This window comes from Delphinapterus leucas, chromosome 2 (genome assembly GCF_059928025.1).
Source record: "Delphinapterus leucas isolate spDelLeu-1000000601 "Yukka" chromosome 2, BTC_Dleu_Yukka2, whole genome shotgun sequence".
Taxonomy (NCBI): Eukaryota; Metazoa; Chordata; class Mammalia; order Artiodactyla; family Monodontidae; genus Delphinapterus; species Delphinapterus leucas.
Window position 1 is genome coordinate 2925084 of NC_143130.1, and position 16323 is coordinate 2941406.

At 44.8% G+C, this 16323-nt stretch overlaps 1 long non-coding RNA gene across 2 annotated transcripts; it reads right to left on the bottom strand.

Annotated features, from left to right (window-relative positions):
- Positions 1-1357: 1357 nt before the first annotated feature.
- On the bottom strand, positions 1358-15500 carry LOC111178124 (uncharacterized). 2 transcript variants are annotated; one of them, XR_016391853.1, is made up of 5 exons: positions 15390-15500; positions 9052-9261; positions 7931-8449; positions 6369-6602; positions 1358-4475 (listed from the first exon to the last, which is right to left on the bottom strand). It is a non-coding gene; the product is annotated as an uncharacterized LOC111178124 (long non-coding RNA). The 2 variants fall into 2 exon arrangements; XR_016391854.1 differs by lacking the exon at positions 7931-8449.
- Positions 15501-16323: the final 823 nt, after the last annotated feature.

Here is a 16323-nt window from a genome sequence, read left to right on the forward strand (position 1 = left end):
CCCCCTGCTCCCAATCCAGGGAACCACGCACCTGCCTTCTGTCCCCAGAGGTCAGTTTATGGTATGAATGGAATCATACAGTCTGTGCTGATTTTTCTTTGGCTTCCTCGCCAGCATGATTATTTTGAGCTTTATCCACGTCCTTCCATGTGTCAACAGTTCGTTCCTTTTTCATTGCTAAGTACTATTCCATTGTGTGGATGTGCCACAATTTGTTTATCCATTCACCTGATGATATAACCATTTGGATTGTGCTTGGTTTCCTTTTAATTCATTAGTTAATTCATTACTTAAGGCTATTACAAACAAGTCTGCTATAAATATTTGTATACACGTCTTCGTATGGACATAGGCATTTATCTCGCCTGGATAAATATCCAGAAGGAGAAAGCCTGGATCTTATGGAAAGTGTGTGTTTATAACTATTTAAGAAAGTGTCAAACTGTTTTCCAGGTACTTGTGCCATTTTACATTGTGTGTCAGAGGTCTAGTTCGTTCGCATCCTAACCAGCAATTCACAGGGTCAGTCTTTTTAACTATAGACGTACAAATAGGCACACAACAGTATCTCACTATGGTTTTAATGTACATTTCCATAGTGCATAATGATGTTGAGTATCTCTTCATGTGTTTATTTGCTGTCTGTATATCTTCTCTGATGAATTGTGTGTTCCAATCTTTGGCTCATTTAAAAAATACAGTTGTTTGTTTTCTTATTGCTGAGTTTTGGGAGTTATTAATATATTGTGGATACCAGTTCTTTATCAGATATGTGATTTATAAGCATTTTCTTCTACTCTCTGGCTTCTCTTTTCACTTTTTAACAGTGCCCTTTGAACAACATTTCTTAATTTTGAGGCAGTCCAATATATCAATTTTGTATGTGTGTGTATTATTCTTTTGCCGTTGAATGTAAAAGAAATCTTTGCCTAACCTGAGGCCACAAAGATTTTCTCCTATGTTTTCTTCTAGAAATTTTGTAATTTTAGTTTTTACAGGTAGATCTCCAATCTATTTTGACTTACTTTTCGTATAAGTGCCAGGATTGGACTGGAATTATTTTTTGCATAAGAATATCCAACTGTTTCATCTGCGTTAGTTGAAAACTTTGTATTTTCTTCTGAATTATCTTTACACCTGTGTAAAGAGACATACGAGAGAAGTTGACCTTTGAGAACTGCTGACACCTGTCTCCGGTGTATCCCACAGGACACCTACCAAAAGAAAGAAAACCAGAAAGAGAGAGCCAGGATAGCAAGACATAGGCATTGCAACACCCTGGCACAGGCTCCTGCCAATGCCAGCTGGGTTCCTTGCCACTGTTACCATTTGTACCAGCCTTGCCACTCTGCCCCTTACCTGCAGCCCTGAACTTTAAACCCAAGGATTAGGTAAAAAAAAAAAAAAAAAAAAAAAAAAATTGACCTTATCGATGTGAGTCTATTTCTGGACTCTCCATTTTTTTCTATTGACCTTATTGTCTGTCTTGACACCAATATCATACTATTTTAATTACTCTATTCTGTTCCATTGATCTATTTATCTATCTTGATGCCAATACCACAGTATCTTAATTACTGTAGTTTTATAATAAATATCAAAGTAACGTAGTATGAAAACTTTCCTATTTTTCAAAGTTGTTTTGATTTCCCTAGGTTCTTTATATTTCCAAATGAATTTCAGAATCAGCTTGTCAGTTTATACAAAAAGGATTCTCATTGGGAATGCTTTTTTCTCTACAGATGAATTTTGGGGAAATTTGACATATTCGGTATATTGAGTTATCTGACCCATGGAACTTGTAAATCACTCCATTTATTTAGGCCTTTCATTTCTCTCAGCAATGTTTTATGGTTTTAAATGTGCAGACCTTAATCATGTTTTACCAGATTTATCCCTAGGAATATAACACTTTTTAATGCTATTGTAAATGGAATTTAAAAAAATGTCAATAGCGAACTGTTCATTAGTAGTATTTGGAAATAACAGATCTTTGTATATTGATTTTACATCCTGCAACCTTCCTAAAGCCACTTATTGGTTCTTTTGGCCTTTTTTTTTTGCAGATTCTATAAGATTTTCTATATAGATGATAATGTCATCAACGCATAAAAAAGGTTTTACTTCTTTTCCAATTAAGATGGCTTTTCTTTCTTTTTCTTGCCTTATCGATGGATCTGGTTAGAACCTCCAGTACGATACTGAATACAGGTGGTGAGTGAACATCCTTGTCTTGTCTCTAATCTTCAGGGGAAGGTGTTCGGTCCTTCACCATACATAGGAGGCTAGCTATACATTTTAGTTTGATAACATTTATCAAGTAGAATTCCCTTCAATGCCTAGTTTGCCGAGACTAGGACCTCCAAGCACACATATATCAGACCACTTGAAGCTGTCCCAGAGTGCACAGATAGTTTATTGTTTCCAGTCTTTCTCTCCATGTTTCACTGTATTTACTTTCTATTGCTAAGTCTTCAAATTCACTAATCTTTTTCTCTGCCATGTCTAATCTATTCTGATCCCATCCAGTGTGTTTCTAGTCTCAGATGTTGTAGTTTTCATAGAATTTCAGTTTGTATCTTATATTGTCCATGTCTCTGCTAATCATGCATGATCTTTCCTCCAATTTCTTGAACACACTGAATACAGATATAATAACTATTAAATATCTTTGCCCACTAATTCCATCACCTATGGCATCTGTGTATCAGTTTCCATGAGCTTATTTCTTCCTCTGATTATGGGTCAAAATTTTCTGTTGCTCTACATGCCTAGTAATCTAGATTGGATGCCAGACACTGTGAATTTTACCTTGCTGGGTACTACCTGTTTTTGTATTGCTTGAACTATTCTTGAACTCTGAACTCCGGAGCACAGTTAAATTACTTGGAAATGGTTCAATCCTTTCAAGTTTGCTTTGAAGGTTTGTTGGGCAGAACCACAGAGAATGTGGTCCAGGTCTAATTTTGCCTCGCCACCAAGGCAAACACTTGGATCTCCATGAATTAGGCCTCTTTTGCTCTGGCCTTGTGTTATCTCCGGAGAGTACTTACTTTTATCTCTTGGGTGGCTCTTTCCCCAGCCTCGAGGGTTTCCTCACACACGCTTGCTGATAGGTTGTCAGCTGAAGCCTCAGGGGAGACACTCTGGACATTTCTGGAGGCTTTCTCCACATGGCTCCCTCTTCTCCCACTAACTCTAGCCACCTTGGCCTCCCCAGACTCTCAGCTGTCTCCTCAACTTAGGGAGATCACAGGGACCTGCCTGGGTGCCCTCCTCTGCCCCACTGCTTGGAAACCCACCTTTAGGGCTGGGGCAACTGGATGCCCCCCACCCCAATCCCGGTTTGCTTCTCGTCTCTCAAGGATCGCTATCCTTTACTACCCGATATCCAGGGTCTTTCAGACTCTTGTTTCATATACGTTATCTCTGTTTCCAGTCATTTCAGGCAAGAGGGTAAATCTGGTCCTTGTTATCCTATCTTGTCTGCCCTGTGTTTCAAACCCTTGCCTTAAATCAAAACCTACCAGGTTCAAGTGCCTCTCTTTTAGAGCGTCTTCCCTAATTTAGCAAGTAATCTAAGCAGGCAGCCAGGGTTAGTGATTAAGAGCATAAGCGTTGAGGTTGCACAGTATTACTTCACTCTCGTGGTCTGACCTCGAGCGAGTTCTTACCTTCTTCAAGCCCCAGTCTCCTCCTTTATAATTGGGGGAAATACTGCGAGGGTTAATTTTATGTGTCAGCCTGGCTATGGGGCTCAGTTGTTTGGTCGAACATTAGTCTAGATGTTGCTGTGAAGATACTTTGTCAATATGATCACTTACGAGCGGCTGACTTTGGAGGGAGATTACCCTTGGTAATGTGGGTGAGCCTCATCCGATCAGTTGAAGCAGACACTGAGGGTTCTGGGAGAAGAAGGAATTTGCCTCAAGACTCCACACACAAGTCCTGCCAGCCTGCCCTGTGGCTTCTGGACTCAAGATCGCAACTTAGCTCTTGCCTGAGCCCCAGCCTAACCTACCCGCTGCTGCCCTGTAAATGCTGTACTTGCCCATCTCCACAATCACATGGGCCAATTCCTTAAATGAACCTCTCTAAGCAGGACACCTGTTACCGATCAGTTCTTTTGTTCTCTGTTTCTTTCCCACATCCCCCCTACCATGTATTTGTGTGTGTGTGTGTGTGTGTGTTTTGGTGGTACGCGGGCCTCTCACCGTTGTGGCCTCTCCCGTTGCGGAGCACAGGCTCCGGACGCGCAGGCTCAGCGGCCATGGCTCACGGGCCCAGCCGCCCCGCGGCATGTGGGATCCTCCCGGACCGGGGCACGAACCCGCGTCCCCTGCATCGGCAGGCGGACTCGCAACCACTGCGTCACCAGGGAAGCCCCATGTATTTGTTTTAAAAATACACGTTGCCAACAGCTCAGGTGTGTGTGTACTTTCACTTTACCATTACAGAGGGCCATCTTCCATGAGCTGCAATGTACAAGGCAATATTTCAGAAGAGAATACATCTCTTAAAGTATGTCAATTCATCTATGAAACAAATACACGAACGCAGGTTCAGCTGTGGAGGCCTGTGGGGCAAGGGCCTGACCCTACTTTCCCGCAAACTTCACGTTTTTCCCCTGACTCCCTGTCCGGGGCTGCCCTGAAATTCTCTTCCGCTTCACGTCCTCCCTTCACAGAGGCAGCCACTGGGGCCAGTGTAAATCTTGGGGGTCACAGCCAGGAAACTGAAGTTGGGGGAACCCAAGCAGTGGCATAGCGAGGTTGGACTGATAACTTGAAGGAAAGCTCAAACTCCAAGTTTTTATACTGAAAAATCCAGGGCAATCGATATACATCAGCCTGACCTACACTCAGCAAAGCAGAATGTAACAGCTCTGACTTCCTGCTCTGTGCCCTGGAGAATTAAGAGAGTAAGAGAGGCATCTTTTAAACTAGGAGAACATCCTTTTAAATGCTGAAAATATTTGAGGGTCTCTTCCTCTTACAGTATCATTTACGCCATCATCATAGCACTAAAACCTGGTATTTCTGGCAACGTGCTTTCAGTATTACGTATCCATACAGAGATCAAGTGGGACTTCAAGCGGAACCTCTTTGCTCGGGTAGATGTATGTATTAATTCAGTTATAGAAATAGTAACTTAAATAATGGATGAGCTCTTTCTACTTTTCGTAGACAAAGAGATTTAAGCAACCGAAGAAAAGGCAATTGTATTTATCCGAGTAAACACGCATAATGTACGCAAAGAGGAATAAATGGAGACTAACGATAGGAAGACATCAGCTATTTTAATTTATCCAGTGTTCTTCTTCTTTTTGCAGTGGAGTTAGGAAATTGAAATATGTAAGCCAAAACATTTGGAGTTTTAAGTCCTACGGTACCCTGACGTGTGACGATTTTAGTCACATAAAAATTTAAATGTCTTGCTTTGGAAAGAGATAAGACAATGGAATAAGAGAAGAGACACGCCTATGCTCCAAGGATGAATTTTAAAATGGTGTTTGATTTGCTCATTGAATCTTTGTGATCTGATTCCTGCTATGAAACTGGCAAAAATAAACACTAAATGAGGCACTTTCAAATAAATATAACGTTGAAAGCTCTGGTCGAGGGAACTATACTGTATATCATTTGGTAAATCTCATTTCTCTGAAACTCTGGACTTTATGCTTTTATTGGCTTTTTCTTGCCAATTTTTAGTCTCCATCTTTGAGTCATTATGACTGTTCAAAAGAAAGCCAGGATTCATGCAAAAGCACATAAAAGAAGACTTGATTAATTTTGAAATCATACACACTCCAGGAAACAGTAAAGTTAACACACCTGGTATAAAACGTACTTGGAGCACTTTCATATTTAATGGAAAATATATTCCACTGAGTGTTAACCCTGAACAACATGACCTAGAAATCCATTAATAGTTTTGCAGCTTATTGGAAGATTGAGATTTTACTATCCCCACTCTAGCCGAGCATTATATGAAAATGATTATAAATTTCAACAACTCACCCTGAAGTCCTGCCAATCAGAACTTTTGCCCCCAATCCGTGGAATGTACATGAAAATATAAAAAGTTCAGCAATGTCTACAGAGACGCTCCAAATTACTAAGGTATTAAATCATCTAATATGAGATGGATCTATGACCACAATGGGAAGAGTCCCTGAAGAGGACGAAATATTTATCTAAAGGGCCAATGGATCATGGGACACAGAGTGGGTCTGTAATATGTTCAGTTATGTTCTCACTTCAGGGAGACAGAATGCTGTGATTCCCTCTAAACTGAATTTTGGTTGTTCAACAAAACCAGATTATTACCCTGTACGAAGAAATAAGACCATAAATAGCGATACAGACCTTGGGTTTTCCCCTCCTCACTGTGAAACTTCTCTGGAATTTCCTGCTTCTCTTTTATGCAAGAGATTTCTTTTCTCCATCGTTCTTCTAAGGCTCGTTGGTTTGTATCATTTTGGAACACGGATTTTTCTTTCAAAATATCAGATTAAAAAATTCTCAGCCTTGTGTTGTCTCATAAAGATTAGACTCTGATTAAAACCAGACCTGGCTTGTGGATCTGCTTTCATTTCTTTCCTGAAACGCAAACAAGAGAAATTTTAATAAAAACATTCCATTTCCCACCAGGGATGCTGGCGATGGTAATCCAGGTATTACCCTATCTGCAAATATGCATCCAACACGCAGGGCCAGCATGGAAGTATTTCAAAGGCTTAACCCAAGATTTTCATATTAAGAATGGAACGTAGTATTTTTTGATTCCTTAAATCCCTAATTTTGGAGAAAGGCACCTTTTAAAATGACCTGGGACTGCTAACAGATATCCGGTAAGATAATGAGCTCACCTGTTTCCCTTTCTCAGTGCTTTTTACAAGTGGGGAAACGGCACCCAAAGACACATGAGAAAAGATGTTCACTGCAGCATTGCTTATAGCAGCCGCCAGCTGCAATGTAGCCTGACTACCCATCAGGAGGGGGCTTGGGGAGGGGGCTAGTGGGGGGGTTAAAAGCTGAAGCACCGGAGACCAGCTGCCTGGTTATGAATTCACTAATCCTGTGACCTTGGGCAAGTTACTTAAACTTCAGTTTTCTCCTCTGTAAAATCAGGATAATCACAGTAGCTAATTTTTAAGGCTGAAGTGAAGCCTGAGAGAATAGCACCTAGAACAGTGTCTGGCACATAACAGGCTCTCCATAAATATGTGTTGAATAAATACAAAGAGGGTGCAAGAGTGCCCAGCAAACAGTCGGCACTCAAATGGTGGCTATTACATGGTGTGTCCGTACAATGGCATAGTAGGCAGTGATTTTTTTTTTTTCTTTTGTGATACGAAGGCCTCTCACTGTTGTGGCCTCTCCCGCTGCGGAGCACAGGCTCCGGACGCGCAGGCTCAGCGGCCATGGCTCACGGGCCCAGCCGCTCCGCGGCATGTGCGATCTTCCTGGACCGGGGCACGAACCCGCGTCCCCTGCATCGGCAGGCGGACTCTCAACCACTGCGCCGCCAGGGAAGCCCGAGTGATTTTAAAACTTTATGTATCACTATGTAAAAATAGATTTTAAGATTTTAAAATATGATATAAATAAAAAAGCATAAGATGCTACAATTTTTCTAAGAAAATGGCCAACACATATATACATACACACATTTTTTAAAAGTATTTATTTGGTTGCACTGGGTCTTGGTTGCAGCAGGCGGGCTCCTTAGTTGCAGCAGGCGGGCTCCTTAGTTGCAGCACGTGGGCTCTTTAGTTGTGGCACGCGGACTCTTAGTTGCGGCATGCCTGTGGGCTCTAGTTCCCTGACCAGGGATCAAACCTGGGCCTCCTGCATTGGGAGTGCGGAGTCTTAACCACTGTGCCACCAGGGAAGTCCCAAAACACGTATTTTTTTTTTATACGTACACATTCACACACTCAGGACCATCTCTGGATGCATCCGCAAGCACAGGTGTGCTTATTTTCCTTTGCACACTGTTTTGGCTTGTTTGACTTCCCTATGTGGCAGGTGGGTCTTCTGGGAAGCAGATTCTCTGAGGTGAGACTCGTGTACAGAACATCTGTTAGGGGGTGCTCCTGTGGAGGGGAGGGGGGAAGCAGGATTGGATGGAGGGAGAAGTTGGTCTGCGATGGATTCCCAGCAAAGCCAACCCCTGGGGAGTCAGAAGCTGGATGGCCCCTCAGAGCTGCTCCAAGATGGGAGGAGGGGCCAGGCCTTCATGCCCCATGGATCGGGCACTGGAAGCTGGGTGGTCCTGGGAGGAGGTGGGCCTGGGCTGAGGCAGTTTTCTTCAGCTGAGGCAATCCCCAAAGGGGGTCGACGGTAAGGGCCTTCTAGTACATCCCCAGCAGCTGCGGGAGAAGTCGCTCCTTCCTGAAGGGGGACCAGACAGCACAGGACGGTATCCACGACATTATCTGTTCCTTCAGTAAGAGAATGACATAGCTATCGAGGGTTCAATTTCCAGTCACACAAGTTTGTGGTGTGACTGACACGGTGCCCCAGGGCTATCGGCCCTCAGCCCCCACCCCCGGGTTTTCCCCACACCACCCTGCCACAAGTACCAGAAGTTTTAACAATTTGTTGAGCGATGGTCTAAGAGGTGCTTCCTGGAGAAATTTATTTGGGTGTACTCATTGCCTTAATAGGTTACTCAATAATTGTTTATTATAGACCATAATTCAGGCACATGTCAGAACAAGACACTGAAATTGTCCAGTTTTCCCAGTTTAGCCCTTGTGAATATGAGCACGAGTTTAGGGCTGATTCTCTGGACCACCAAAGGAGCATGAATATAATATAGAGCCGTGTTCCCCAAAATGGGATGTGGGTGCTCCAGGGGGTACAGAAGACCCTGGCCCTCTCTTTATAGCAGGGGCATTTGCTATAGAAAGGAAATTTGAGAATTTTTACAGATACAAATTTTTGTCTTTAAAAAGGAAAGGCAAGGAAGAAGTAAAGTTTCCCCAACATTTAATAAACATACGAAGGCTGGCCCCTAATTCGGCTGACAAGCTAGACCAACCTTATTTCCGGTCCAGTGGAAAACAGAGTCCTGATTCCACAGCAGGAAAGAAAGGGACAAAGCCACCCCTGCTTTCAGCATCTTGTAACACTTGCAGTGAGCTCTTCTTGGTGAACTGGAATGCCAAACAGTGTCATCTAGTTTTAACTGAACAAATCTTCACAAAACTATTACGTGGCATTGGCTGCTGACTCTTGGTGACATGGTATCCTGGAACAGAAAAAAAGGGCAATAATGGAAGAGCTGGAGAAATTCAAATAAAGTCTATAGTTAATAATACTTTATTTTTTTAGTTGTGATGGATTTACTGCGGTTATATCAGACGTCCACATTAAAGGAAGTTGCAGTGAAGGGTACATGGGAATTCTTCATTCTATCTTAGCAATTCTTCTGTAAATCTAAAATTCTCTCAAATTAAAAAGTTCTTACAAAAAGTATATTTGAAATATAGCTTTTTACACCTATTATTGTTAACAAGGAACACAGACCTAAGTGTATAGCGTTCCTTTGCTATATTAGAAGATGACAGAACAAAATTATCATGGTTAGCAAGCAATTTAAAATCGAAATTCCAGAATATAAAAAACTAAGCCTCTTGTTTTGTTTGAAGTGTATGGTTGTGTGATTCTCCATCAAGGATTTTAAAATAATTTACTAAATTTTTATAATATTTAGAAGCTACTTTTGAGGTTTCTTATCTAATAGCAAATACACCGTTAGAGGGACTGCATCAGAGAAATAATTTACATAAAGCAATAATGAAAAATGAAAACGCTCTCTTTAGTTAGAAAACCCTTTAGAAGACACAAGCAAAGTGTTAGAAAAAATTACAAACTGTGGGCTGATTGCCGCAAGAATGAAAGTTGAGAGCCTTCTAACACGACTCCATAATTGAGCGGCTGGATTGTTTCAATAATGAAATACCTGCAGAAATGCTTTCACATGGGCTGCCAAAGAAAAGACGCACCAGACAAAGATACATGCTCATCAAAGTATGGCTTCTTTAATTAGATGAAGGTGGTCAAAAAGTACAAACTCCCAGTTTTAAGATAAATAAGTCCTAGGGATGCAACATACAACATGATAAGTAGAATCAACACTGCTGTGTGTTATATAGGAAATTTGTTAAGAGAGTCAATCCTAACACAAGTTCTCATCGCAAGGAAAAAAAATTGTTTTTCTATTTCTTTGATTTTTTATCTGTAGGAGATGACGGATGTTCACTAAACTTATTGCGATTATCCTTTCATGATGGATGTAAGTCACGTGATGATGCCGTACACCTTAAGCTTACACAGTGATGTATGTCAAGTATATCTCAATAAAATTGGAAGGAGAAGATAAAGATAGAAAGAAAAAAAAAGAAGTGGGAGTGGGGTGGTAATCATATAAGTATAATCACTCATGGAGCGGTAGCTTTGGCAGAATTAAAAAAAAGAAAGGACACCGAGGAAAACGCCCAGACCTGGTCCCTCCCTGGGCGTTAGTTGACAGCATCAGTCACAAGGATGTCACTGCAGCAAAAACACTGAACCAGAGACCCCCCAAATGCTACCGGATGTCATAAAAAAAAAAGAAATAGGGGAATGACCATGAAAATCTCTTGTGCCCTCGGATGGTTGTAAGATATCTGATGGCAAAGCGCTTAAAAACGTGATTAAATTTGAAATGGTCATTATTCTTTTACAAATACAAATGTTCCAAATGTGCTGGCTTTTTTGGGGTGTGGTTATAAGGGGTTGACACACAGTCTGGCAGACATTTCCAAAAAGTAAATATGTTTAATCTGTCCATTTGCGAAAATGATGTTAAAATGAGTGAGGAAGGAATAACTTTGGAAAGAAATTCATGCTACGGAAAGAGCATTTTGAAACTGGATGTTTGAGAATGTTTCTGATTTACATGGCTTTTACTGTCACAAACAATGTAAAAACTCATATCTGCAAACATGAAAATTCTGGAAACAGAATTTTCGAACCTGCCCCCAGTTTTTCCAAATGAAGAATTTTATCACGTTTTAAATATGTTTGTTAGAAATGTAAAAAAGTGCCACACTTTCTAATTTTCAACAACATCAATTTGACATTCAGAAAAAATGGAAATTTACTAGCCCATAAGAAACCTTGGGATAATTAGCGGAGGGAATTAAAAAATCAGTATCATAATTTAGTAGGTGCAGAAAAAAAGGGCGCTTCTTCCACTTAAATCTATGTATCTTTGTGAAGCATGTTTTCATTTATTATAACTAAGTAATAAAAGATAGCGAATTCAAAACCAACATCAGAAATTTGTTTCTTGTTTGTTTTATTGAAGTTGATTTACAATATTGTGTTAGTTTCAGGTGTACAGCCAAGTGATTCGGTTATACATACATATATATATATTCTTCTTTTTCTATTTTCCATTATAATTTATTACAAGATACTGAATATAGTTCCCTGTGCTATACAGTAAATCTTTGTTGTTTACAAATTGGTTTTGATCTCACTATATCACAAAGTACTAAACCAAAAATTTCACTAATCAAAATCTTAAATCTTATTTCAACTTTTTTCCTTTAAAAACATTTTTTTTAATATTAGGAACATATTCATAATATGTTCCTACTAAAGCACAATATAAATAAATACAGATATTAATATTCAATATTTTTAAAGTGCCAATATTGGAAACACATGCTCTAAAGTGTTTTCCTGATAGGGGTGCATGATTTATAGTCTGTTATAGAGGATAGCTAATCAGAAACAGCAAAGAAAATGGGTTGGTTTAGTCCTTTATAAAATCTACTAGAGAAAAACACGCTCCCTACCATATACACAACAGGCCAATTCTAAGTGTGCGTGGGCCCTCTTTATGCCAAGTAAACAAATTAGAAAGCTAGTTACCTAAGCACTTTTACCATTGTTCAGCAATGTCATCTATTTGCCTTTGGTTGAAAGTCACGTTTGTGGAGCACAGCCCCAGAGGTTCTGATGCAGCAGGAGAACGGGTGTCAGCCCAGGAATCTGGACAGTTAGCGAGTACCCTGCACTGTCAAGAAGCAGTTGCTCATGCGTGGAGATCTAGAGAGTTAAGTGACTTGCCGGTGGTACACAGGTGGTTCCCTAACCAGAGCCAGGACTGGGATGGTCCAGACTCACCTCTTTGGGTACGTCCTGCTCTTGAAGCGACAATCTGGTGCCGGTCCAGTCTGATATTTGCAGATTGGAGGAAAAGCAACCGATTCGAAGCTTCCGCTGGAAATCGCTCTTCGCTTGCAAAATATCCTTTGAATTTTCTGGTGAGACTCATGCCACAGGCTTTATAGAGCTAACGACAAAAGGTCATTGTTGGGTTTGCTGGCGTTGCCATGTTGCTAGGAGAGCCTCTGCGATGGAATGTCTCAGGCCACACGAGCTTGGAGCCTCCACTCAGCCCCGCCGGGTGCAAAGGATGCCGCCTCTGTGCACGGGGAGTGAGACCGCACATCCCAAGGCCAAGGCCAGGGCACCCGGTCCTCCCGGACTCTGTGGGAGAAGGATCGAGGACTAACACAGAAAGTCCCCAAGTTACAATAGGGTGCTTGCAATATTAAGAACCAAGCATATGTTAAAATTTCAAATATTATTTTGCCTCGTGGTACCCAAACCTGCTCGTTTCTCCTTGGCAATAGTTATAACAAAGAGCAGTAAAACGGGCCTAAATGGATATGAACTCGTTTTGCTGGAAATAGGCGATGACCTGGCCGCAACATTCGACTTGCCGGCCTTGGGAACTCTCCAAGCACGTGGCGCGAGCGCGGGAAGTCAGCCCAGCGGCCTCGCGGGTCAGGTCAGCGAGCACAGGGGAAGACGAGGGTGCACGTGAAGGGAACAGACGCTCCGTACGTAACAATGTGCTAAACGCTGTGCTGGGATGCAGAGCACAGACCCCTCTCTTCCAAGCACCAGGATTCCAACCGCCACACTCTTACATCCTAGAAGATACGCCTCCAAGGGTGACGTGTGCTTATGTATACATACGTATACATTTTCAGAGCGAGAGAAAACAGAAAGAGTCAAAGGAGACTTCTGACTCACCAGCTAACGTTTTTCAAATGCCTGAAAACTCCTTTGGGGAAAGCGACGTAGCTCTTGCTTAGAAAATATAACCCATTTGAATTTTAAAATATCCCTGCAATTTTGGGGGGCAGGATGTGTTTTGTAAACCCCCCAAAGCCGAGTGTGGGTGTCAGTTCTGGAGTCTTCCTGCGGCGTGCTAACGGGAGGCCGTGTCCCCTGCGACCAGGGCTAAGGGCACAGCCACGGGCTCCCACACCTGCTTCTGAGTTCCCAGCACAGGGCCAGAGAAGGGCGAGGGCATGATGGGCTGAGGGCAACTCTACCCTTGGGTGAAACTGGAGAAAAAGAGAAGCGGCCACAGGGAGGATATTCTGGAGTGGTTAGAAGAATGGGGGACCTTCCACTTCAAAAGCTCAGTGGGGACCACAGGGCTCAGGTCTGCCCGGCGCCCCGGGCATGGGACAGAGCCCGCAGCCTTGCACCCGGCCGCCCCTCCGGCGGGTAGTGATGCTCTGGCTAAAAAGCTGAGGGGTGGAGATGCCTCTGGCGGAACTGGGCCCATCCTCACCAGAATCTCCTCGCTAGGATGCTCTGCTGCATTCAGACTGCCGGCACGTCATGGCTGTCACAGGGAATGGTAATGCCTGTACATCTCAGGGACCGTGGAGAGCGAAGAGGAGGGAGGCTCCAGGCCCTGCCGAGGTGCCCGACACCTGAGGGTACCAGTTTGTCGATACACTGACAACTGGCACAGAGGCGGGGAAGCTCTGGTTCGCACTGCAGCCCCATCTCTGCTGCAGGAATGAAAGCCTGTGCCCCCCACTGAAGGATCTGGAAGGGCAGGCATCTTCTGCGTGGCCCTGAGGTCATGGTGCCGAGGTCTTCTTCTGTTGGGGGAAAGCAGAGACCATGCGAGGCCTGAAGAAGGAGAAGAATGCAGTCCTGGGGGGGACTGGGAATCCCTGGCAGGCACCCCAAGTGGAAGAGGCCAACCCGGCGCCTGCCCTGCGCCAGGGCAGAAGCTAAGGGGAGCGCCCGTAGCCCTCGGTTTCTCAACTCCGCACCTGTCCTCCCTCTGAGAGGGGAGAGGGCCACAGGCAGAGCCCCTCTGGCTGCCTGGCCTGGATCCCGGAACTGGGATGCGGAGAGAGTGGGTTGGGGGTTCCTGCCTCTCCTGTGGTCCCACCTCCGGCTGGGCCATCCTCTGCGCGCCTCCGAGGAACGATGCCACAGGTGAGGAGTGGTTGGCAAGGTGTGTGACAGGGTTTGTATTCGATAGAGGAAGTGAAGGGATAGCGGTGGGCCCATCCACAGAGGGGGACACAGCAAATACTCCATAAGGCGGGTAATCTCCCTTCCTCATGTATCCTCTGGCCAAGAGGAAGTCATTCCATTCACATACTGCAAGTAATCGCCCCGTTACCAAACCCTATGGACTTAAGAGCGTTTTGTGTACACAGCTCAAAGAATCAGGCGCGTGGTTTTCAGTTATGACTGCTTCAGTAATTTCTGCCAGACTAAACAATAAAATTCTCTTCTTGCTTCCAGAGTCTTATCAATGTGAAGCACACTTTATTAGACATTTTTAGTCTTGCCTGAGTCTCCAAATAATGGTGCAGGCAGTCATGACCACGTGTCACAGCTGCAGACAGACAACCCAAGCCCGAAGACTGCCTGCCACGTTTTCTGACCAAGTTCCTCAGAAACACCTTCTTTCCAGTTCAGCTCAGGTGCTTTTTGGCATCAGACAATTTTTCTCACCTCCTAACTCTGTCCCCATCATTTATTTTAACTTGCTTTTATTGAAATAGAGTTGATTTACAATGTGGCGTTAGTTTCAGGTATTCAGCAAAATGATTTAGCGGTTGCCCCGTGGCTAAATCGAGTCCCACCTTGGAGGCTGACTGGTCCCAGAGCTCGGCCGTCCCCAGAGTCTGGAGCGACATGGGGACGACGCACGTGGCAGTGGTTCAGAGGAAGCCAGGTGGCGGTCCCTGCATCCTCATTCCACCGTGATGCCTGTAACACAGGAGTAATGACGTAGACGTAGGGACGCCTGTATCACCACGTGTGTGGAATTCTCAGTGAACGAAGATGGAGAAGAAGTGATGTCAAATGTAACTCGCACAGGTAAGAAAGAGGTGACGCTCCATAAGGTGACGGGGAAGCGGGGTGTCCGCTGGGGGAGAGACTGGAAGAAACTACTTCGAGCAGGGAGGTGGGAGGGATGCCGCTGGGATGAACGGGTGCTCGCGGATGAAGGGAACCGGTGTTGGCAGTCAGCCCCGCCGGACTCACCTGAGGGCCCCCCGAGCTGCGCCGGAGCCCTGTGGGTGACCACTCTCTCCTCACACACACCTGCAACTCCTTCCAGGCACAGAGGCGAGGGGCTCCAACTGAGAAAACTGGGGAGAAAGAAACAGAAATGAAGCGCCACGGGATGGCATTTGGGTCCGTCCCCCAAGCTCCACGGTGGCCCCTGTGCGCCCAGCGCTGCCCCAAATCCTAGGAGCCGACAGGTGTGAGTGTGGCTCCTGCCCTCAAGGAGCGGATGCAGAGGGGGGAGGACGCGGTCAGCGGTGCACCTGTGAGGACGGACAAGCCCGGACCATAGCGGGCAACGGGCGGGGACGTGCATTCTCCCTGCAGCCTCCCCTTAGAGCTTTCAGCGGGGAAAAATCAGGGGCCCGTGACTTTCCTGATCACATTTAGACGTGAGAAACGTCCCAGTCATTTAAATCTCAGAACACCAGCTCATTTCAGTGATTTATGTGGCCAGGCAAGTGTGATAATCAAAAGCTCCACAGTTCATTGCACAGGAAAACTTCGCCCGCCCCTCCCCCTGGCACGGACCGCGGGCTGAGGGCAGCAGGGGCGAGGTGCCCCCCAGCTGGCCCACCCCCAGCTGTGGCTCGGATTCCTGCCTACCGCGGAGAGGGGTGAGGCAGCGGGGATGAGGGAGAAGGTCAGGGAGCCGGGAGCTGCTCCAGGACCACCAGCGGCAGTGCATCGGCCTCTCTCTCTCGGCCCCGCTTACGTTCCAGCAGCTTCTTTCTCGTGCGATGCCTTCAGTGGTTCTCCCAGACCGTCCAGCCCCCCACCCCCCACCCCCGTCCCCAGCTCGGCCACAGTCCAGCCGGGGTCTCACCGCAGCTCCTTCTGCTGGGTGCATCCCCTCTGGCTGGGCACTCTCCACTCTTGCCTCGGCTCCTGGACTCTAAGGTCGCGTCCC